The sequence below is a fragment of the Geotrypetes seraphini genome, chromosome 4 (genome assembly GCF_902459505.1).
Source record: "Geotrypetes seraphini chromosome 4, aGeoSer1.1, whole genome shotgun sequence".
Taxonomy (NCBI): Eukaryota; Metazoa; Chordata; class Amphibia; order Gymnophiona; family Dermophiidae; genus Geotrypetes; species Geotrypetes seraphini.
The window spans coordinates 239626347-239652422 of NC_047087.1; the positions used below are offsets into that span (position 1 = coordinate 239626347).

The following is a 26076-nucleotide window of genomic DNA, read 5'->3' on the forward strand; positions in this document are numbered from 1 at the left end:
CGCTTCGGGTGATTCCTCTTCTATCTTCTGGCCAGCCTTCCACGTCGGGTGCCTTCCGCAGGTTGGATGACCTCTGTCTGGGCCTACGCGGTCGGGTGCCGTCCCGCCTGCACGTTGCATGTGATGCGCACAGCATCAATCATCGGTGTTGTGCGTGTCGTGCGCGGCGTGCAGGTGGGGTGGCGCTTGGCTGCGTGGGCTCAGGTGGGGGCTCTCCAGCATGCGGGGGACATCCAACATGGAGGGCTGGCCTCCCTCTGAAGTGGCATTGCAGGGTTCTCCTGCAGCTGGCGGACATTAGAGGCATCCCCCCTGAAGCGGCACTGTGGGGTTCTTCTTTGGATGATGGACAGAGGAGGCGGACGGAGGAGACGGCGCTGCAGCATCCGGCACCCGACAGGTACAGACCCCGGGTTCTGGAACGAATCGTCGGTGTTGCCACTATTTTCTATGGGGAACTTTGCTTTGATAAACAAGCATTTTGGATTACGAGCATGCTCCTGGAACGGATTATGCTCGTATTCTAAGGTACCACTGTGGGTATATATATACATATATATATATATATACACACACACACACACACATATACATACAGTGGTACCTTAGAATACGAGCATAATCCGTTCCAGGAGCATGCTCGTAATCCAAAATGCTTATTTATCAAAGCAAAGTTCCCCATAGAAAATATATATATATATATATATATATATATATATATATATATATATATATATATATATATATATATATATATATATATGTGTGTGTGTATATATATATATATATGTATGTATGTATGTATGTTTTATTTATATTACTTCATGCAGTTGGATTTCCGGATGTCCATACTATGTAATGTGTTTCATTTATGGGGACAGGTAACTTTTGACGGGGATGGAGGGGATTCCTCGCGGGGATGGGTGGGGACAGGTAGGATTTTGGCGGGGATGGGTAGGTACGGGTGGGATTTCTGTCCCCGTGCAACACTCTACTTAGCTGCTGCTGCACAATGAGCAGAAGATTTCAATGTATGATCAATTATGACATCTAGAATGTTTTCCTGGGTGGTGACTCCTAGTGTGGAACCCTGCATCACATAGCTATAATTCTGGCTCCTCTTTCCCATAGGCACCACTTTGTACTTGCTCACAAATTAATCATCTGCCATTTTGATTTCATAATCCTCTTGCGATTTAACAACTTTGAGAACTCGTATGTCATCAGCAACTTTAATTACCTCACTAGTTATTTATAAATGATTTAGAAGTGAGAATATGGTAAAAAGCAACAGTCCCAGAACAGAACTTTGGGGAACCCCACTATCTACTTGTCTCCGTTGACCATTTAACTCTACTCTCTGTTTTCTATCTTAACTAGTTCTTAATCCACAAAAGGACATTATCTCCTATTCCAATATACTTCAATCTATGCATTACTTTCCTTTTGTGGATGCTAAAAGGCAATGCTTCTCAACCTAGACCTTGAGGCATAGCCAGGCTGTCATGATTTCTGGATATGTTTTCTTTCATACTGTTTATCTTGTATGAATGAATGGGCCTGAATGACTATTTCCTGTCAGATGACTGAAGTTCTTTTCTCACTATTTGTAGTTAAGGCAGTAAGTTTTAGTAAATATTAAAACATAACATATGTGACCAATCTCTGGGAAAAGGTGGCAAAAGTAGCGGATTCAGAATGTCGAGACTGGCCATTTTTCATGTCATGGGTCTATAAGCCACCTTTAAAAAAACTACGTCTGAACTTTTGTAACTTTTTTTTTTCACATAAAAGGATGGGGTCTGAGCAGCTGCTTTACAAACTGTTTGCTCTGACAGAATTCATTAAAACCTGAAGTTTTGTTTCTGGTGACTTCAGTCACCTTATCCCAGAGATGGACACTAAGGTGGAAATTCTAAAATGATGCCTAAGTTAATTGAAGAACACTGTTAGAAACAGAAAAAAATAGCAATGTTGAGGCATTCACCAGTGCCAGAATTTCACCTACGTAGGTGCCTTAGACTGCCGAACAACATGGCCAACGCCAGAAGTGACGTTAGGTGGCCTAAAGTGTCTACATAGTTACAATACACAGAAAGAAAAGTTCCATTTCTGGTGTCTATCTTTGCTGAGGGATTCCAACAATGGTCCACAGCCTGCCATCAGCTGATCATGGCAGAGGAAGCCCCGATCAGCTGAGCCAGCAGGACTCCCCAAAACCACAGCTTCAGGGAATCCTGCTGGCTCAGCTGATTGGGGATTCCCCTACTGTGATTAGCTGAACTGGCAGGGAGACCCCCAATTTTTTTCTCCTTCTGTCTCCTGTCTCTCTCTTTCTTTCTCTCACCAACTGATCTCCCCCATACACACTAACCCTCCATGGAGAGACCCCTCCCCTGAGCCTGACATTCCCATACACACTCCTTGCACCTTTTAGTGAACATCCTGGGATGCAGTGGGAGAGTCTAAGACTCTGGCCCAGACACAGGGTTTTCATGGCCTACATTTCTGGTGCCTGGCTTTTGCGTGAATCGCACCTATGTATAGGGTTTCCAGACGTCTGGATTTTGAATTTTGGGCCCTATGATTATAGTATAAAGGGGTGTATCCATAGACCTTTGAAGATGAATACATTTGACCGCTTGCCAAACTAAACTACATCCAACATATTTTTAATTGCACACACACACACACACACACACACACACACACACATAATCATACTACAAATATGCCTTCTTAGACTAAACAATTCCCTATCATTGTTGCGAGGTAAGTATAGTTTAGATAAGTGGGAAAAATTAGCCCTAGAAAAGAATCAATAAACAAATGGAAAATGGGCATACATTTATAGATTCATATACAATTGTACCCTTAGGCCCTGATTCTATATAGTCTGCCTAAAGCTAGGCATCTATATCAATGCCTAATTTATAAGCAATCGGCTTAACTGGTGCCAATATTTGCACTGAACACCTCACAATTGGTTATAATTGGACTTAATTGAAAGTTAGACACCTAACTGGAAAATCCAGATTCTATAGAGTAGGCGCCTAGCCCAAAGTGTGGTTAAGGGCAGATCATGGCCATGTTCTTGAGTTAGGCGCCTCTTTGTGAATCAGGTGCCGTTAGGCTCTGATATCGGCACCTACCTTTAGGCATAGAAAACCCTGGCATAAATTGGGGATGCCTAAATGTGCTATAGATCTCATTTCAGTAAAATTGATTCAATCTTGTTCAGACATTATGCAAAATTGAATCGTTGATTATTAATAGTTCCTTGTTACAAGGGCTGATGCTTGCCCATTTAAAGGAAACGCTAGTTATACATTGTTTATGAAAGGAAGATTTGGATGAGACGAATTATGCTAACTTTAGGCCTATGTCCAATCTCTCATTGTTAGATAATTAACCACCTCCCCCTCCCCTTTTACAAAACTAGCACGGTTTTTAGCACTGACCGCAGTGGTAGCAGCTCCAATGCTCATAGGAATTCTATGAGCATCGGAGCTTTTACCACTGCGGCTGGCGTTAAACGCACTACAATTTTGTAAAAGGGGAGGTAATTGTAAAGAAGGTTGAACCACAATTATGTGGTTTATTTTTAGAAGGTAATTGTTGGATTCCTCACAAGCAGGTTTCTGCACTGGTGGTGGCACTCGTTCTCTGTCTGTCTCTTGTAACCATTTGTATGGATGTTTATTTCCCTAAGCAGATAAGCAAATTTAATAAACCTGAACCTGTGTGCCCCAGTTGATCAGATTTATTTTTATATAGATGACGTTATTCCTGTTTCACTTGTGTCACTTGATTTATCAGTGGCATCTGATGTGGTGGAATTATAAATGTTATAGGAGAGATGTCAGCAATTGGGGGTGGATAATGTATTTTTAAAAGGGATTGCTTCGGTTTTTTTAGAAGGATGACGTGGTGTGGTGGCTGTGTTAGTCCACTCTTCCGGGTATATGTAGAAAAAACAAAAGCACAAAGAAAAAAAAAAAGATAGTTTTATTCCTTTGTTTGTTTTATTTCTGCATATTACCCATTTAAAAGGATGGAGATTCCAGGTAGGATTTGGGAGTTTTCTCAAAAGCACAAAGAAAAAAAAAAGATAGTTTTATTCCTTTGTTTGTTTTATTTCTGCATATTACCCATTTAGAAGGATGGAGATTCCAGGTAGGATTTGGGAGTTTTCTGGTCAAGTTATTATTTCTGGCAGTGGGGGTTTTATCAATGCCCCCCGACTCCCTCTTTCACCTCTCCTTTTTAGGGAAATTTGATTAGGAAACACAGTACTGATTATTTATATGCTGATCAGTGGCATAGCCATGGGTGGGCTTGGGTTCAGACCTACCCAAAATTCTTGTGCCATTGTAATGGCTGCCAGAGATCACCAAGCCCTGCCAGCTGAAGAAGTCTTCCTGTAGCCAGAACAGGTCATTTGTCTACTTGCTGCATCTGGCAGAACTGTTCATGCATTGCTGCCATGTGACCAGGCACCGCACCCCTCCCCCCCCCCCCCCCCCCCCCGCATGGTTGGTTTTCACATAAGTATGTGAAAACTAAGCATGTGCTGGAGGGAAGAGTTTGGATCTCCACCAGCTCAAGTTTTTATTTTATTTGTTGAGATGTCAATCAGGCAGAGGCAGGGGTGGGGGCAGAAATCAAGAGGGGAAATCATATGCCTACCCACTTTGGGTTCAGGCCCACCCAAAATACATATCTGGCTATGCTACTGCTGATGATATATTGTTCAGCTGGTTCTACGATTGGAAGGAGATAGGAATCAAGCAATACAGAGGATGAATCAAAGATGGGTAAAGAGAAAATTAACTTCAGAACAGTGGTTTAGTGGTAAATACTACCAAATCTACTTGTCTAGGTTGTATTGGGCATGATGATTGGAAGATTTGGCCACAAATGGATCAATTGATTCCTTCTGTTACATCTGTAAAAGCTTTGAATGATACTCAAATGTGAGGCTTTTGAGCAAAAGCTTTTATTAAGTACCTTTAGGCTATTGTAATATTTTGTATATTGGTCTTCTGTCAAAATATAGTAAGAATCCCCAAACTGTTCAGAATGCTAAAGCCTGGTTATTGTTGGAAGAAATGGAAGAGCACATGCCCTTTATTGCAGAAGTTATATTGGCTGTCAGTTCAGGAAGAATGTCTATTTAAGTTGTTTTGATGTTTAAGGTAATAATGCTAAGCCAATTTATCTAAAAGATAGAATAATGCTGTACCTGTGCCTATATGATTTTTTTTTTCAGTTCAAACTGTTTATTGGCATTTAAGTAGTACAATAAACAAGGAACACAACCAACAAGGTAAGTTCAAGCAGTAATACAATAAAACAAATTATTATCTATCAGGATAGCCAAGTAGTTGAAGTCCCAGGATTACAAATTTAGGAGAGTTTCTTGGTGTTCTAAAGCAGTGTTTCTCAACTCGGTCCTGGAGTACTCCCTTGCCAGAAAGGTTTTCAGATTATCCACAATGAATATGCATGAAAGAAAATTTTCATACAATGGAGGCAGTGTATGCAAATCAAGTATATGCATATTCATATATTTTGTATTTTATCTGGAAGGGATAAGTCTGGAATTTATCTGGGGAAGAATTATCATACTTGAGTCTCTCTTTTCAGTCTTCTATTGTATCTTTTCTATTATTCTTTCTTTTAGTATTGTGTGTAAACCATTTTGAATGACTTTTTCAGCAAGAAACCTATTAAATAAGTAAATATTACAGATCCCCTTCAATCATTGTAGCACACCTCACAATATACAAGGCATATAATTTTCGTACTTATGGGTAAAGAGATTGTCCAAAGTATGGGCATGCATCTCTGCTATTAGTTTGGTTAATAAGCACTGCAAATTTTTAGCAGCTTGTCTATGAACAGCAGTTTTCTGTAGGTAACTAACCCCCCCCCCCTTCTACTGTGGCCCAGAGTGCTAAATCCTCCAACACTCATAGAATTCCTATGGGCATCAGAGCATTTAGCTTCCAGGGCTGCAGTAGGAACTTTTACCACGGCTTAGTAATCGAGGGCCTAGTCCCACTACCAGGTTAGTCACAGGAGCAAGAGGCATCCTTCCAGAGAAGTTTCCCTCAGGATCCAGTACAAGTAAATCGCGTCAATATTTCTGCCTTACTAGTAGTCTTACTTATAGTCCCACCAACCCCAGGGACCACTATTCATATATAGAGACCCATATAATCAGGACTACTCAAATCAAGTCACTTCACAACCAATCAAGATGACCTTTATTCTATGCAATCACTGTGGTGCTTTAATTCCAAGACATACTATTTGGAGGCTTAAGGCTTGCCCCATCTGCCTTCAACTTGCCAGTATTAAGGAGGAGCTCTGCAAACTTAAACAGGAATTGAGTACAATTAAAGCAGCTTCCATCACTCCACAAAATCATACCAACTTACCACCTCTACCTCAAAGAATAAAACAGCCCAGGAATAAATGGGTCATAGTAGGCTCAGGAAGACTGCGACATGTAACACAGAAACATCCACCTTCACTAATATTACCTCTACAGAATTCCTTCGCTCCACTAGTGCACTGCGATACTCAGGAAAACAGAAGGGAGGTGGGACTAGAACCAATGAAGGTAACTCAAGAGAACAAGCGCACCCTAAGTACAAATAAAAAAGCCAAAAACAGAAAACTATTACTGTTGGGGGATTCCATCATCAGAGGCATTAACCTTGGAACACAGGGCGAGGAGACCAAAATAGTGAAATGTCTTCCAGGATCCTCAGCTACCAGGAGTTCCAGGCAAATACTGACTATAATTAAGGAAGAAACTAAGGATTTTAACACTGATGTTGTTATCCATCTGGGAACAAATGACCTGGCCAACAACTCCACACTTGCAGCACAGAAAGCTTTTCGGGAGCTTGGTGAGGGCGTGAAACCTTTTGTAAAGACTTTAGCTTTTTCTGAAATACTGCCTGCATATGGAAAAGGAGAGCAAAGAGTGAAAAACACAGAGGACTTTAATAGATGGCTCAGAGCCTGGTGTCATCAAGAAGGCTTCAGGTACATAGGAGGATGGGGAAATACATGGAAGGACAAGAAGCTATATTGCATTGATGGGCTACATATTACTACAGCAGGAAAAAGAAACCTTGCAGAGAAATTTAGACAATATTTTTCTAGGCATTTAAACTAGAAGGTGGGGGTGGTGTATGTACGAAGGACAATTATAGAGACCACCCCCGGCAAAAGAAAAGATGTGATAGTAGTAAAGGCTGCAACATAAGCAATATCAGCAACTCATTTCTTAGTATTGCAACGGAAAGTGAAACGACACAAAAATCCATACAAAAAAGGAGATTATCGCTGAAAAATAGCTGGAAAGCGATGACCACAAATGCTCGCAGTCTAAGCAACAAAGTTCATGATCTGCAAGCCCTGATATTAGAGGCAGATCTAGATATTGTTGCTATCACAGAGACATGGTTCAGTGAATCACATGGATGGGATGCAAACATACCGGGATATAATCTTTTTAGGAAGGACAGAGATGGTCATAAAGGTGGAGGAGTAGCTCTCTATGTAAAGATCAATATCCAAGCGACTGAAATGCAAGGGACCTGGGGAGAGGAAGAAGCGATATGGATTGCTCTGAAAATAGAAGATGGAACTTCTATCTACGTGGGTGTAGTCTACAGACCTCCGACTCAATCGCAGCAAATTGATAAGGATCTGATTGTGGATATCCAAAAGTTTGGAAGGAAAGAGGAGGTTCTGCTGTTGGGAGATTTCAACCTGCCGGATGCGGACTGGAATGTTCCGTCTGCGGAATCGGAAAGAAGTAGGGAGATGTGGATGCCTTTCAAGAGGCTCTGCTCAGACAAATGGTGACGGAACCCACAAGGGAAAAAGCGATATTGGATCTGGTCCTCACAAATGGAGAGAGTATCTCTAATGTTCGAGTGGGTGCTCACCTGGGTAGTAGCGATCATCAAACGGTTTGGTTTGATATAACGGCTAAAGTGGAGAGCGGCCGCACGATACTTAAAGTCCTAGATTTCAAACGTACGGACTTTAATGCAATGGGAAAGTACCTGAAGAAAGAGCTGTTAGGATGGGAGGACATAAGAGAAGTGGAAAGACAGTGGTCTAAGCTGAAAGGAGCGATAAAAATGGCTACGGACCTTTATGTGAAGAAAATCAATAAAAACAAGAGAAAAAGGAAGCCGATATGGTTCTCCAACCTAGTGGCTGAGAAAATAAAGGCAAAAGAGTTGGCGTTCATGAAATATAAAAAAACCCAAGAAGAGGAGAGCAGAAAGGACTACAGGGTGAAACTGAAAGAAGCCAAGAGAGAGATACGTTTGGCGAAGGCACAGGCGGAAGAACAAATGGCTAAAAATGTAAAAAAGGGAGATAAAAATTTTTTCAGATATATTAGTGAAAGGAGGAAGATAAAAAATGGAATTGCTAGGCTAAAAGATGCTGGGAACAAATATGTGGAGAGTGATGAGGAGAAAGCAAATGTGCTAAACAAATACTTCTGTTCTGTGTTCACAGAAGAAAATCCTGGAGAAGGACCTAGATTGTCTGGCAAGGTTACACGAGAAAATGGAGTAGATTCTGCGCCGTTCACGGAGGAGGGTGTTTATGAGCAACTTGAAAAACTGAAGGTGGACAAAGCGATGGGACCAGACGGGATCCATCCCAGGATACTAAGGGAGCTCAGAGAGGTTCTGGCGAGTCCTATTAAAGACTTGTTCAACAAATCTCTGGAGACGGGAGTGATTCCTGGGGATTGGAGGAGAGCGGATGTGGTCCCTATTCATAAAAGTGGTCACAGGGATGAAGCAGGAAACTACAGGCCGGTGAGCCTCGCTTCAGTTGTTGGAAAAATAATGGAAGTGTTGCTGAAAGAAAGGATAGTGTATTTCCTTGAATCTAATGGGTTACAGGATCCGAGGCAACATGGCTTTACAAAAGGTAAATCGTGCCAAACGAACCTGATTGAATTTTTTGATTGGGTAACCAGAGAGCTGGATCGAGGACATATGCTAGATGTAATTTACTTGGATTTCAGCAAAGCCTTTGATACAGTTCCTCATAGGAGGCTGTTGAACAAACTTGAAGGGCTGAAGTTAGGACCCAAAGTGGTGAACTGGGTCAGAAACTGGCTGTCGGACAGACGCCAGAGGGTGGTGATTAATGGAAGTCGCTCGAAGGAAGGAAAGGTGACTAGTGGAGTCCCTCAGGGTTCGGTGCTGGGGCCAATCCTGTTCAATATGTATGTAAGTGACATTGCTGAAGGGTTAGAAGGAAAAGTGTGCCTTTTTGCAGATGATACCAAGATTTGTAACAGAGTAGACACCGAAGAGGGAGTGGAGAATATGAAAAAGGATCTGCAAAAGTTAGAGGAATGGTCTAATGCCTGGCAACTATAATTCAATGCAAAGAAATGCAGAGTAATGCATTTGGGGATTAATAATAGGAAGGAACCGTATATGCTGGGAGGAGAGAAGCTGATATGCACGGACGGGGAGAGGGACCTTGGGGTGATAGTGTCCGAAGATCTAAAGGCGAAAAAACAGTGTGACAAGGCAGTGGCTGCTGCCAGAAGGATTCTGGGCTGTATAAAGAGAGGCGTAGTCAGTAGAAGGAAGAAGGTGTTGATGCCCCTGTACAGGTCATTGGTGAGGCCCCACTTGGAGTATTGTGTTCAGTTTTGGAGACCGTATCTGGCGAAAGACGTAAGAAGACTTGAGGCGGTCCAGAGGAGGGTGACGAAAATGATAGGAGGCTTGCGCCAGAAGACGTATGAGGAGAGACTGGAAGCCCTGAATATGTATACCCTAGAGGAAAGGAGAGACAGGGGAGATATGATTCAGACGTTCAAATACTTAAAGGGTATTAACGTAGAACAAAATCTTTTCCAGAGAAAGGAAAATGGTAAAACCAGAGGACATAATTTGAGGTTGAGGGGTGGTAGATTCAGGGGCAATGTTAGGAAATTCTATTTTACGGAGAGGGTGGTGGATGCCTGGAATGCGCTCCCGAGAGAGGTGGTGGAGAGTAAAACTGTGACTGAGTTCAAAGAAGTGTGGGATGAACACAGAAGATTTAGAATCAGAAAATAATATTAAATACTGAACTAAGGCCAGTTACTGGGCAGACTTGCACGGTCTGTGTCTGTGTATGGCCGTTTGGTGGAGGATGGGCAGGGGAGGGCTTCAATGGCTGGGAGGGTGTAGATGGGCTGGAGTAAGTCTTAACAGAGATTTTGGCAGTTGGAACCCAAGCATAGTACCGGGTAAAGCTTTGGATTCTTGCCCAGAAATAGCTAAGAAGAAAAAAAAAAAAAAAAAAATTTAAATTGAATCAGGTTGGGCAGACTGGATGGACCATTCAGGTCTTTATCTGCCGTCATCTACTATGTTACTATGTTACTATGTTACAATCTTTCTCCTACTTTTGAAATATAAAATAAAAGTTTCACAGGCCACAAACAGAACAGATAAGAACATAAGAAACGCCCTCACCGGATCAGACCGAGGTCCATCTAGTCCGGTGATCCGCACACGCGGTGGCCCATTTAGGTACTCCTTTTTGGAGACCCGAATTTCCCGTATCCCTCAATATGATTTGCAAGAAGGTATGCATCCAACTTGCGCTTGAAACCCAGAACAGTAGTCTCCGCCACAACCTCCTCCGGAAGAGCATTCCAAGCGCCCACCGCTCGTTGTGCGAAACTGAACTTCCCGACACTTGTCTTGAACCTGCTGCCACTCAGTTTCAGGCTATGACCTCTTGTCCGTTTCACATCCGAAAATGTTAGTAATGCTGCTTCCTGGTCTATTTTATCAAATCCTTTTAATATTTTAAAAGTCTCAATCAAATCCCCTCTCAGTCTTCTCTTCTCGAGGGTGAACAGCCCCAGCTTTCGGAGCCGTTCTTTGTAGCACAAATTTACCATACCTTTGACTAGTTTCGTGGCTCGCCTCTGCACCCTCTCCAGCAGAGTTATATCCTTCTTAAGGTATGGAGACCAGTGTTGTACACAGTATTCCAAATGCGGTCTGACCATTGCTCTGTAAAGTGGCATTATGACTTCTCCCGATCTACTCGTGATCCCCTTCTTAATCATGCCTAACATCCTGTTTGCTTTCTTCGCCGCCGCTGCACATTGAGCCAAAGGCTTTAGGGTTCTGTCAATCAGTACCCCCAAATCCCTTTCCTGTTCGCATTTAGCTAATGTCACCCCCAACATCCTATACTCATGTTCTTTGTTTTTCCTTCCTAGATGCATCACCTTGCATTTGTCTATGTTAAAATTCATCTGCCACTTTGTCGCCCACATTTCCAGCTGGTTCAGATCCTTTTGAAGATCCTCGCAGTCACTTAGAGAGCCAACCGCCCGACAAAGTTTTGTATCATCTGCAAACTTTATTATATCGCATGTTGTTTCCTCTTCTAGGTCATTTATGAAAATGTTGAACAAGATAGGCCCGAGAACCGAGCCCTGGGGTACGCCGCTAGTTACTCTCTCCCATTCCGAGAATTTCCCATTTATGTTAACCCTCTGCATTCTGTTCTCTAGCCATTTACCGATCCATCTGTGGACTTCACCTCCTATTCCATGGTTTAATAGTTTTCTCATAAGCCTTGCATGAGGGACCTTGTCAAATGCTTTCTGGAAGTCCAAATAAATTATGTCCACTGGATTACCACTATCAATTTGTTTGTTCACCTTCTCAAAGAATTGAAGTAGATTTGTCAAACATGACTTCCCTTTCCTGAAGCCGTGTTGACTAGCCCTAATTAGGTTGTGCTCTTCCAAGTGTTGTACAATGTTGTCTTTAATTAGTGCTTCAATTATTTTTCCAGGAACCGATGTGAGGCTCACAGGTCTGTAGTTTCCTGGTTCACCTCTTGATCCTTTTTTGAAAATTGGAATGACATTTGCTATCCTCCAGTCGTCTGGTATTTGCCCGGTTCTAATTGACATGTTAGCTACGGTTTGTAATAGTTCGCCAATTTCTACCTTAAGTTCCTTTAATACTCTCGGGTGAATTCCATCCGGTCCAGGAGATTTGTCACTTTTCAGTTTGTCAATCTGAAAGTATATCATGTCCAACTCCACATTTACTGTTTCGAGGCTTTTCTCTATGCCTCCCGTGAATATCTTCCCTGTGTCTGGCATTGTTGAAGTGTCCTCATTTGTGAAGACAGAGGCAAAGAATGAATTTAACCTATCGGCAACTTGTTTGTCTTCTTTAATTGACCCTTTCCTTCCTTGATCGTCGAGAGGGCCCACTGCCTCTCTTGCTGGTCTCTTTCCTTTTATATACCTGAAAAAGGGCTTGAAGTTTTTGGCCTCTTGCGCTATCTTTTCTTCATAGACTTTTTTGGCTTCTCTTACCACTTTATGACACTTTTTCTGGTCGATTTTGTGACTGTTCCAGGCCTCTATCGTTTTTTCCCTTTTCCATTTTTTAAACGAGTTCCGCTTTTCCCTCACTGCATCCTTCACCTCTTTGGATAACCAAGCTGGTTCTCTTTTGTTCTTTTTTCGCTTTCCTTTGGATATCTTCGGTATGTGGAGATTCTGTGCTTCTGTGATAGTGTTTTTTAGTAGAGACCATGCTTGATCAACTGTTTGGATTTCTGTTTTGCCCTTCTTGAGCCGTTTTCTAACCATGGTTCTCATGCTTTCATAATTCCCTTTTTTGAAGTTAAAGGTTGTGGCTTTAGTCTTGAATGGTTTCCCCTTTCTGATGCCAATGGTAAAATTGATCATATTGTGATCACTTGTCCCTAGTGGGGCCGTAACCTCTACATCTGCTGTCCTTCCAGTAATGCCATTTATGACCAAGTCCAGGATTGCATTTCCTCTTGTCGGTTCTCCCACCATTTGTTCAAGGAAGCAATCTCCCATCGTTTCTAGGAATTTTATCTCCCTGCCGCAATTTGATGTTCCCAATTTCCAGTTTATCCCCAGAAAGTTGAAGTCCCCCATGATCATTACATTTCCTGATTTACATCTCCGAATAATTTCCTCGATCATTTCTTTGTCTGTTTCCTCAGTTTGTCCCGGGGGTCGATAATAGAGGCCTATTTGTATGTCTGCTTCTTCTTGTCCAGGAATCTTCATCCAGAGGGACTCTAGTTTATCATTTTCTTCCTTCTCTCCTTCCCTAAGATTCTTTATCCTCATGTACATACAGGGCAATACCTCCCCCTTTTTGCCCAATTCTATCTCTTCTGAATAGTTTATATCCTTGCAATGCTGTGTTCCATTCATTTTCTTCATTCCACCATGTTTCTGTTATTCCTATGATATCCAGTTGTTTTCTGTTTGCTAGTTCTTCCAGTTCACCCATTTTGTTTCCTAAGCTTCTGGCATTCGTGTACATACATTTAAGTTCTGTTCTTGCTACTTTCTTGGATTTAGTGGTCTTCACATCCTTTTTTGTATCCATTTGATCCTTTTCATTGCCTCTTGTAGTATCATCGTGTTCTTGCCCTATATTTGCACGGATGGAGAAAGAATAACAGAAAAAGAGACAGAGGTGACAGATGAGACACACTGGGAAATGCTCAAAGATTTTTTTTGAGCTCATCAAATATTTTTGTTTGAGTGAAGGGTAATTTTTCTGTAAGTTTTGAAATACCAACAATTGAGATGTGCATCCAATGCTGAGGGGTGCTTGTGAGGGAAATTAATGCTGGTAGCTTTCTGGGTCAGCATGGTTAGATTCTTGCTTCGGTTACCTCTCTTCATTCTTATTTTTCTTCACAACTGCATTCTCTTACATTCAGAAGATGCTTTTGATACAGGACACAGGAGGTTCCAAATATGCATTCATGTCATTTTTCTGCTTTCTTGAACTCTGATTTGCTTTTGCCTCCTCGCCTGCAGTTGGGGGGCTTTTTCTTTTTTGTAATTGTTTGTTTATAACAAAAAACAATGCATCGAAACAGCAGTGCAGTACAAAAGTAGTACATGCATCAAAACTGCAAAACCCACTGATGTCAACACTCTCCCCCTGGTATCAGCAAGTATAGACATTCAACCCCCAAGATCCATATAACCCAGGGAGATTTTATACCTCTTCCATTAGCACTGACAAGCCATCAGGATTATTTATATACCCTTTTGTAATCAAAAATCAGGAGCTATTGAGAGCTGAACAGGTTCTTCTGCTTGTAGCCTGGATGACACGGGGACCAATTTTTCCCTGTTCCCGTGAGATCTCATTTTCCCATGCCAAAGAGCTCTTTTCCTGTCCCTGCCCTATTCCTGCAAGTTCTGTCCTCATCTGCACAAGCCTCAAACACTTTAAAATCATAAGTATTCAAGGCTTCTGCAGTTAAGGCAGAGCTTATAGGAATGGGGCAGAGACAGCGACAAAACTCATGGGGACAGGATGGGGATATTGAGTTCCTGTGGGGATGGGGAAAATTTTGTTCCCATGTAATTCTCTAGCCTGGACCTTTAACAAAAGGCAAAAGCTGTGAAGTCGATGTTCTTGTTAAAAAAAATAAATAAAAAATTAAGTTTATTGATACATATGATGAAATACTAATGAGAGGGCTGAAATCCAATGTATACCAATCATGTGCCAACTCGTAGGAAATGGAAAAACATGTCAGGATGTAATTGGCATACCCAGTAATGATTTTATTTACTTTTAAAGTGACTTTTTAGTCACTCTTCCAATTTATTCCGTTCACAGCTTTCATTAGAACTGTTGTTGGCTCAAGTTGGACCCCCGAAGAAGGCTTCTTATCCGAAACACGGACTGTGTCAGGTCCACTCGACAGATCTTCATTGACTGTAGTCGTTCTCTCCTTATGATTTACGCTATTTGCATATACATTGGATTTCATCCCTCTCATTGTATTTTATCATATGTATCAATAAACTTAATTTTTTACTATGAACATCGACCACAACTTTTGCCTTTTGTTTTTAGTCTTTCCTTGTTACCTGTGGAATTGTTGGGTATGTTTTCATTCTTGAACTTGAGCCTGGACCTTTACCCATTCCGCAAGGGTCAGTGCTGGGACCACTGCTGTTCAATATATTTATTAATGACCTGGAAACGGATGAAGTACGAAGTTATAAAATTTGTGGATGACACAAAACTCTCCGGTACGGTTAGATCTGTTGAGGAACGTAAAGAACTTCAAAGGGACCTGAACAAACTGAGTGAGTGGGCAAATAAATGGCAGATGAGCTTCAATGTAGAGAAATGTAAAGTCATGCACATAGGGAAAGGAAACCCAATATACAACTACACAATGGGGGGGATGATATTGGGGGAAGGCAACCTAGAAAAGGACTTGGGGGTTTTGGTGGATAAAACAATGAAACCAGCGGCACAATGCGCAGCAGCCTCAAAAAAGGCGAACAGAATGTTGGGCATTATCAAAAAAGGTATCACTACCAGAACCAAGGAGGTTATCCTCCTGCTATATAGGGCAATGGTGTGACGGCATCTGGAGTACTGCGTTCAATACTGGTCGCCGTACCTTAAAAAGGATATGGTGATACTCAAGAGGGTCCAGAGAAGAGCAACAAAAATGATAAAGGGCATGGAGAACCTTCCATATGCTGAGAGGCTGGAAAAGCAGAGACTTAGAGGGGATACGATAGAAACTTACAAGATTATGACAGGTATAGAGAAGGTAGAGAGGGACAGATTCTTCAGACTGGCAGGGGCAACAAAAACTAGAGGGCACTCTAAAAATTGAAGGGAGACAGATTCAGAACAAATGCTAGGAAGTTCTTCTTCACTCAGAGGGTGGTGGACACCTGGAATTCACTTCCAGAAGAGGTGGTAGAGCAGAGTATGATTTTGGGTTTCAAAAAGGGATTGGACGAGTTCCTGAAGGAAAAGGGGATTGAAAGGTACAATTAGAGGGTTACTATACAGTACAAAATGATTTGGAGCATTAGATCACTTACAGGTCATTGACTGCCGCCGCGGGAGCGGACTGCTGGGCATGATGGACCTGTGGTCTGTCTCGGCAGAGGCAATGCTTATGTTCTTATGTTGCTAGGCCAGGTGCTGATACCAGTTCCCAAGAGTTAATTGTGCTTCATGGGTGTTTCTGATTCCTATCTGCTTCCACTAATGAGTCTATTTGTCTCCCCGTCCAGAAATTCCTTGGCTAAATATTGTCAGCCAGTTCCTGTGTTGACTCATTATGGTTTCCTGCTCCTTATTCTACATAGAGTTTAGGTTTGTTCTTGAATCCTGCTCTTTTATGACTTCTGTCCTAATTCCTGGATTTTTTCCAGTGTATCCTGCTCCTATTCCTAAATCCTGGTTTTGCACTTGACAGCCAGTCTGTATTCACTGAAGTCCTCGAAACTGTCTAAAACCCAAGACTCAACTCACAAGGGATAACTACTATAGGCAGAAGAAACCATTCTTATGGCCAATTTCTAGTTGCCTCCTCCATTCCAGTATGTTACTTTCAGGGTAATGTCTCAAAATGAGTTAGTTATACACATATCACCAATAAACACACAAATTGCTGGCAAATCTGATCAATCCTAAAACAAAACCACAATTTAGGCAGAAACACTTTGCAAGGAGAAAAATATCTCAGTTCCTCAGAGCAATTTACATGTGATTTCTCAAAGCTAGAGCTCAACTGAATCATCACAGATATATACCGTATTTGCCGGCGTATAAGACGACTTTTCAGTACCTTAAAATCCTCCCCAAAGTCGGGGGTCGTCTTATACGCCGGGTACTGTTTACATGCCCTTACTTTACATGCCCTAACATCTCCTTCCTTACCTCCTTACGGTGCTTACGGTACTAGTAAACCTGCCGGGACATCAGCGGGGCCATGGCGGGACATCAGTGTGACAAGGGTGCCAGCTCCTTCATCCTGCGCAGCGGGAAGCAGCGGCGCTCTGGCCCCACCCCTTTTCTCTTTACTACGTCTCTCGCACATGCGGCCGTGTGTGGAGTCTAGCCCTTAAGGAAGTTGCGGGGGCGAACAGGAGGCTTTTGAAGGCTTTTAAAGGGAAACTGTCATGCCAGCAAACTTGCTAGGGACTTGCCCGGCACTTGCTCTCTCCCTCTATATGTTATCTTCCTTCTATCATTGACAGTTTCAGTTTGGTTAACAGTTTAGAAAACAAATAGCATGGCAGCTCCCATGGGTTTATTGTTCTATTCAGCTTTAGTGAATTAATTAAAATTGTTGAAATAAATTCTGATGTTCTTTTAAGTTTTATTTGTTGTGCAGAAGGTGTGCGGAAGAAGGGGTAGTCTTATATGGCGAGTATATAACAAACTCTATATTTTAACTGTAAAAGTTGGGGGGTCGTCTTATACGCCCAGTCGTCTTATACGCCGGCAAATACGGTATATATTTTTTAAACCCTCTACTTTTTCTATTTTACCAGTGTTTTAATCCAGATAAAGTATATTTAGCTTCAGAATGCTGTTCAAGTTTTATGCATACCATGACAGTTATGAATCTCACTCTTAAACCAAAGTATGTGGAGTATCATTTCAGTCTGACAAATTTACTGCTATCAGTCACCATAATACTTGCATTGTGCCAAAGAGAGCTTCCTTCTGGAGTTCATAAGTTGTAACATGTATAAACAACTTAGCAAGGTGTGCCTGTTTCTTTTTTATGAAGCCTGTGATGATATGATGGGAAATATTTCTATAAGTTTCTAGGAAAAGTCAAAAGCAAAACAGAACCTTGCAAGTTTTTTTTACTTTACATTAGTATTTATGGATAGCTAATATGCTCCAGAAGGAATTCGATGCGATTTACAATTTAGAAAAGCCTGGCATATCCAGGGATTACATTTCATTAGGGTTCATGACACAGATATTTTGGTTTGGGTTTGAGTAGGCGTATGATTATAGCAAGTGGTATGGAGAGTGGTATTGTTGTCTTGATATTATGGGATCTGGTATGGGTGCCACTTTCCCAGTTTGTAGGGAGCTTGGTCATCTATCGAGATAGGAGAGGTGATTTGTGTCTTGTTTGGTTTCTGGTGGTCTTAGCTTGTGTGTGTGTGTGGGGGGGGGGGGGGGGAGAGGGAGAGGAGTAAGGTATTTTCCAGATAGGATTTTAGACCTTTAAAAAAGTTTTGGTAGTAGGGGGTATTCCTTAAACTGTGCTGGTAAAGGATTCCACTATTTTGTTGCCAGGTATGGAAAAATTGTAGAGTGAATAGTTTTATATTTGATTCTTCTAGGATTTGGAAATCTTTTTCTCATATGGTTGCTGATCAGGTTGTGTTTGTTTTTGGGTGGTATTTTGATAAAATTCAACATGTAGTGTGGTGTTTCATCACTGAAGTTTTAAAATACACCTTGCTTGGTAGGGGAGCCAGTGAAGTTTGAGGTACAAGGGTGTCACTTCATCATATTTGGTTGCTGAGAAAATAAGTCTGGATAATACATTTTGAATGGTTTGTAGTTGTTTCCATATACTGTATTACAATCCTACAGAAAGACATTACAATCTATTTGGGATAGTACCAGTGACTGAACCAAGATCTGAAAGTTTTCTTTGAAGCAATGCTGGATTTGTTTCAGTTTTCTCAGTGTTGTGAATATTTTCTTGGTTAATGTTCATGTTTATGCATCCTAGGCAGTAGCATAGTAAGGGGCGGTGGTGCCCCTCCCCCCACTCCTTCTCTGCCAAGAACATACCTTCCCTTCCCCCCATACCTCTAACATTTCACTGGCATGAGCAGAATGTCCAATATGCTGCTTGCACTGGTCTCAGCTCTCCCTCTGTCACTTCCTGGTCCCACGAACAGGAAGTGACTTCAGAAGTCGGGTTACCAGATTTTGTAACACTAAAATCCAGACACGTGGCCCTACCCCCAGCCCCACACCATTCCGCCCAAGTCACACCCTGTTCTGCCCCAGCCCCTCCAAACCTCTTCTGCTTGAGCTTGGAGCTGCGTCTGAAGGGCCTCCTAGCATGTACGGGTGTGACTTGTATGAAACTTGTGTATACAGTAGTATGAATAGGTAAAAAGTGAGCTCATAAGATTTTAAAGAGATATGAATTTGTTCCAAAAATGTAAGAAAGATGAAAGCAGATATTCAGCTAGTTGTGTCCAGTTAGAAAATAACCTGAGTTGTCCCATGAACTTTATGCCTGCTATTTTATTGAGTTACCCAGATAACTTGGCTGGCTGGCACTGGATACTGTCAATATTGACTGGCCCAAGTTAAACTGTGCTGCAGGAATATCCCCAGTACCACCTTTTTAAACTGGATACTTGCTTGGTAAACTGCAAAGAGGAAATTTCATCATTGGGGTCTGTTTGGCTAACTTAAAGTCTGGAGAAACTTCTTGAATATCGACCTTAAACTATTGTAAGACACAGATTGAAAATAAAAAGGCTACAAGAGGAATATTGGAAGCAAAGAATTTACAGACTGATATCTTACAAAATCTAGCTGGTACTTCTGAATTATGAAAGAGGCAATGCAGGAGAACTAAGATGACATCCTATCTAACTGAAAACTATTGCTCAGGCTGGGTGTGTCCCAAAGACTGGGTTGAGAACTTATGGTTTAGAAACAGTGGGGGTGCTAATATTGGTGTGATCACCAATTCTGACATCTACCAGAGGGATTCAAGGGTAAACTCTCTGGTTTTGGTTATTGTTGTCCAACAGGAAGCAGTATGTTCTTAGACATGTATCTTTTGCCCCATGGAATATAGCAGGGTAACTGCTGTCTCCTCTACTCTTCTGTCTCTACTTGGAGCCTCTGGGTAAAATCATTACTACATTTTGAGTTAACTGTGGTGTTTTCATAGATGATTCATTTGGGTTTTGTTATCAGGAGGCCTTTAATTGTCTCAACTTTTGCTCACAAGAAACTTTGACAGGTTATGTAGCCATAGGTTGAGATGAAATTGAAGTACATTTGATGCTGTTTGGGTACAGACAAGAACAAGCTCTGATCTGCGTCCCCTGCTTTCAATTTCAAGCTAAATGGTATCATCATTGATGTGAAGGATAAAGTACATAGACTTGGAGCAATCTTATGGCATGGATCTTAATCTAAATTTGCAGATCTCTGTGGCAGTACAGATGTACTTTTTCTATCTTTATCAACTCTGCCAAATTTAGCCAAATTTTATCTCGGGGGTAATGTTTCCAAAATGGACAATTTTTGCAGTAATGAACCTCACTCCTAAACCAGAGTATGTGGTTTATGATTTCAGTCTCTCAAATTTACTGCTTTATCAATGTGATTTCAAGAAAGCATGGGACAAGCACTTGGGATCTCTTAGGGAGAGGAGGAGATAGTAGATGCTGCAGATGGGCAGACTGGAGAGGCCATTTGGCCTTTATCTGCCATCATGTTTCTATGATTATTAGTCCCAGGATAGATTACTATATTTTATCTAGAATTACTGTAAAACAAGGTCAAACAGTTGCAACTGATTCAAAATACATTGCCAGGCTCTTAGTAGTGATCCATTCATATTTCCCAATTCTAGCAAGCCTTCATAGACTGCCTGTGAACAACAGAATCCAATCCAAAGTAATGATCACAATACTCATAATCCTAAAAGATTAGATTATTTAATGTGCAGACCATAAAACTAGGTACTCAAGACAAGTCTTACATTTTCAGTCAGAGAATTGATTGCATACTTCTGCAGCTAAAAATGCGAGATTGGCCATATGCATAATAAATCCTTCTCATGTGCAATTTCATATTACTTAAGAGGTTTGATGTTCTTTACATGCTAGTTGAAATAATGTTTCTGCAAATAGGAGTACAATTCCCGTAGTTTGGATTGTGCAAGTTCTAGATCAGTTATGTGAGCGGAAGATGAGCTAAATTTTCTTAGCTGCTTTGGTAAGGGCTGGAATAAAGCTTGTTTTATATTGCTAAAATGTCACATATCACACAAACACACACACAAATGAAATTAAAAAAAAGAAAATACACACGCAAATGGAATATTAAATATTAGATCTAAGCCTGCTTTGAGAAAAAAGAAAACGCTATCCGGGCTCTTACTCAATCCCCTCATTCCCAGGGCAGGATTAATTCCAAGTTGCTATAGCTGTAAAAGACAATGGCACCAGCTGGCCCTTGACTGGCACTATTCTGAAATACTGCCATATAACAAAACGGTGTGACTCTCATGGTGAAGGTACCATTTTGTTACGTATATGGTAGAATTTCAAAATGACATTGGCAGATGAGACTGGAGTAATTCTGCCCAATATTCAGCCTGTGGCAATCAGTGATTTTTAAAACTGACTGCTGCTGGCTTAATTTAACCTGGATATTCAATGATGGGACCATGTTTGGCACTAGCGTTGACTATCTGGGTAAGCCACTGAACTGGAAATTATGCAGGTGTCAGCTGATATTTAAGGCTGATATCCACATAGCTAAGCAGGCAACATAGGACTGTCTTTTGTGCAATCCTATCTACCCACGTAGCAATGCGGACACTGACACAGAATATGGCCAATGGCCACATAACTACTGGCTCTTCCCCAGCTCTGCTCACTGACTGCCCCAGCACTAACCAAGGATGTCATGGGGGGATATTCAGTGGCACTGTTTGGTTCAAAGCTGTTGATTATTCAGGGGTGGCCACGAAAGGGGAAATTCTAGAAACACACCTAAGTTGATTAACAAACGCTATTTAAAACGGCAAAAAACCTCAATATTAAAGCGCCTAATGGCATCTAAATAAAAGGTGCCCGAATTGCACCTACATAGGCGCTTTACGGTGCCTAACGCCACAATGGGTATGACTTATGCTGGAAGTGCTGTTAGGCATCGTAAAGTGCCTGCATAGGCGTGATTCACAGCAAGATAGGCAGAATATAAATAAACTATAAACTAAACTATTTCTGGCACCTATTTTTCTCAGAGGCACAATTCTCTATAGGGCGCCATCACATGATTGATACATGATCAGCAGCTGCCAATATCGGTTTCCTATAGAGAATCCGGGCCATAGTGGGCAGGAGCCTTGCTCACGTACTTAAATCCTGATGAATATCTGCCCCGTTGTCTTTTACTGATCAGCATTTAATGTAAACCACTTAGGATCCTCTTAGGGCATGTACGCGGTACTTAAACAATAAAATAAATAAATAAAATGGTGAAGTAGGAACAACCAGAGAGCATTTCTACCCAGTGAAGATTGCAAGTATAAGATATGCAGCTTGAAGGGAACAGACCTGGAAGGTAGGATTAGGGTTTACTTGGTGGGGGGGGGGAGGGGTGGTGCAAGTTTTGGAAATAAAAACATTCAAATTTGTTCCATTTTGTTATAACAATGCAATTGAAGAAAAAAAAAATTTCATTGAAATTTTCTGTTCTATATCCAGTCAAAGAACATCTTTAACCATCAGAGAATTCATGATTGAGATTGGGTTTACTTCCACAGAATGTGGCCACTCTGCTTGGTAGTGGTCTTCTCTGTGGTTAATAGTATGGCATGGCAATCTTGGATTTTATACAATTGATTTTTATTGCTGTTACCATGGCCTCAACTCTGGTGGTAAATTGGTGTCTGTTTTAGTCCATTTTTTTTGCCACTTGTTATGGTTATTGTTGTGTTATAAAGGAGGTCATAGATTTGATATACCACCTTTTATGGTACAACCACAGTAGTTCTGTATATATATATACAGGTATATATACAGGTACTTTCTCTGTCCCTAGTAAGCTCACAACAATCTTAAATTTTTGTACCTGGAGCAATGGATGGTTAAGTGACTTGTCTAGGATCACAAGGAGCCACAATGTTAGCCAAACCCAGTTCCCCAGATTCTCAGCCCTTTGTGCTAACCATCAGGCTACTTCTATGTCTCTATAAAATATGCAGTAGCCCATTTTGAATACTTACATAGAAGGATGGAATAGAAAATTAATAAGTTAATTGAACCAGTGTCTCTCAACTCGGTCCAGTCAAGTTTTCAGGATATCTACAATGAATATGAATGAAATAAACTTGCATATAAGGAGGCAGTATACGCAAATCAAGATTATGCATATTCATTGTGGATATCCTGAAAACCTGACTGTACTGAGTTGAGAAATACTAAATTAAACCACCGGACTAAGAAAATTATTAGGTGGAATATAGTAATTACATTGGATTTGGAGAAAGCAGGAATCTTCATAGCTTCTGATAGTTTTCATTAAATCAATAAAAGACATGAATCTCTTTTTCAACTGTGACTATAAAACTGAAAGAAGACATGATGGACAATCAGGAACTAGTGAATGAGAAAAGTAGGAAGTTAACATTTTAGCCACCACAGAATGAAGGTTCGTCTACTCTGCCCCCACATAAGATGTGACCTGCAGAATCTCATACACACACTTGCTTATTATCCAAGTAGCACAGTCAGGCTATTACTGAAGAAGATTGAAAAGGATGACACAGCCAAGCAACAACTGTATTTACCCTAGCAGCAGCTGGCTATCATGTGAACCATATGCGTCTGCATTTTCATGGTGAGCGTTCTTTGACTTCATGTAACTTACATGAACCTACTGAAATATGACATTGGACAGCTGCGCATTAAAATACAATGAACCTCCTATTCACGTGGCTGCAAGTACATAGAGAAAACATCAGATGACCAGTCTGGAGCTTAAATATTCATCCTTCCTCTTTCCTGCAGACAATGGAACTGAGGTTTCTCGAGCATGGGCCTTTAAACATTTGTAAAGCTTGATGCCCTTCACAATCCAAAATAAAGGTAACTGGTAACATTCCAGGCTAGCTTTATGTTATTACTGATGTGCATCACACTTGCTTGAGTAAATGACAGCCAAGATTTTGTTTTGCTCACCTTTTTAGGATGGCTCTGTGTACATTATTTAGATAATCTATGCTCGGCTAGTAAGTATTGCTTAATGCTCTAACAAATTGGGCCAAACACTTGCTGCTGACAGTCAGATGTTTTTCTGATAGGGATGAGCAGGCAGAGAAAGGAAGAGGGAGAAAGAAGCATGGGTGCCTTTCCAGCAGGACTGTTCCTGCAGCTGCTGTGTATGTTAATCCAGAGCACTGACCACTCAGCACTAAATATAGCCCCTAGTGTCCTTTTACATGACAAAAAAAATGTGAACGCAACTCATTAACTGCAGGCTTATATTCAGGGAGGCTTAGCTTTGTTTAAGAAGGATACACAAATTATAATGAGTAAATCCATACATCGTAACATTATGATCAATGCACACTTGAAAAGGGAATCAAGCAAATCTGTGGAAGTCACACTTTGTATAGGTAATTATTCTTCTCTTGGTGTTCCATCACAGTACATAAGCTTCACATACCCCTGCCTATCAAACGCTACCAGAAGTTTTATTTTTCTTTCATTCTAGCTTGTATAGTTAGGTAATATAATACTAAGATCCAAGTTATCAACTTTCTGTTAGCAAGAGAATTCTGTCAATGTTTCACTCTCATCCACCAAGCACTCTCATACCGTAACCTTAGCTGAACACAGACACGATCTGTAGCAATTACCTTTTTCTGCTCACCCAGGTGTTTAGTGTTCGATCTTAGCACTGTGCTGCAGTGGCAAGAACCCAGAAAGGTCCAAGATAGACAAAAGAGCAGGAAAATAATCCTTCAGGTCTTTAGGGTCAAAATCAGCTAACTGTCCACCGATCAGGAGGAGTTAACTTCACTTTTAGAGAAGATGACTGTCAGAAGCAGGGGGGAACCTGTCACCACTGGACTAGCAGTATTTGTCAGTTTGCAGGTCTGAAGTTATTTTGGGCACTGTGAACCATGTGTCTGAGAAACATTCCACCTCATTGGAGAAGAGCACTGAGCAAAGGGATTCTACTGCTATAACAGTACCTATTGACAGACTCTACCTATAGAATCTCTCATAATATATATATCAGCAAAGACCATACAATGTGTATACAGATACATAGATGTAGATACAGTATGGATTTTGACAAATCAGATGAAAGTTCAAGCTAGCAAATATGTCTTATTTATTCTGAGTTTTGCTAGGAAGGTCTATTTTGGTTCCCGTTTACTACAACTACTGTAGATAAAGATATCAAGCAATATCTGCCACAAAGTCCATTGTATAAAATTTCTTAAGCAAATTCCAGGTATCATGAACGGGAACTTTGGAAAATTCAAAAACCGGAGAATCAGCCTACTGGATTGACTCTCCAACATTTCCATCTTACAACAGATCCAGATTAATCCTTAATCAAGGCTCACCTGTTAGTTTGTAAACTTTTAGTTTCCTGTTCCAAATGTTCTAGCTTACATTTAGTCCCCCAGCTGCCAGGGACTGAAAATTCAGTTAAAGGGGCTCAGTTCAACATGGCTAAGACTAGGAAAGTACAGGGTTAAGATATAAAAGAAGCCTCAAAAAGCTGGGATTTTAGGCTGGCTTTGAATAAAACCAAAGAGGGAGCATGATGTACCAACTGAGAAAGATTATTTCCAAGTTGGAAAGAAGAGTCTGGAATTAGTGATGAAGGAGAAAGGCACAGATAAGATTAATTACTCAACAGTGAAATTCCTATGGAAAAGTATAGGGAGAGATAGGAGAGGAGAGGTGATGAGGAGCTGCAGAATGAATGTACCTGTAGGTGTTTAAGAGAAGAATGAACTATTAGCCTAATTCTATAAATTACACTAAAAATTGTTCATGGAAATTTGGATGTGATCCCAATTTCCATGTGTAATTTAACTGCATAACAAGCTTTTGCATGCTAATAATCAGTTACTGGAGCTAATTGTCATCAATTACAATTTACGTGTGTATTTATAGGTGCTGGGATCCATAGGATAAGTTTTACTTGTGATTCCAAAAAGGGAGCATGAGTGTAGGAATGTCATAGTCAGCTTGGGGGTGTTTCTGAAATTTATGCATGCTATTATAAAATAAGGGTGGTCCATGCATAACTTAGGCATGAGAATTTACATCAGAGCTTAGTTAGTGTAAATCTTCACACCTAAAGTTAGGCATAGAACCTGGCAGTAAGCTCTAGTCTATAAATGACACCTAACTTTGAATGGACTAAAAACAGC

General features: G+C 41.0%; 1 protein-coding gene across 7 annotated transcripts in view; it reads right to left on the reverse strand.

The window, feature by feature from the left end:
• The window catches only part of MYPN (myopalladin), a 314293-nt gene that overhangs the window by 268886 nt on the left and 19331 nt on the right, over positions 1–26076 (reverse strand). For 4 of the 7 annotated variants that reach the window (XM_033941753.1, XM_033941754.1, XM_033941755.1 and 1 more), the window contains exon 1: positions 24538–24771. The exons of the other annotated variants lie outside the window; for them this stretch is intronic. The gene's annotated coding sequence lies outside the window, so the exon portion shown is untranslated. Of the gene's footprint in view, positions 1–24537; positions 24772–26076 lie in introns of those variants that run through there. 7 annotated transcript variants of the gene reach the window in all.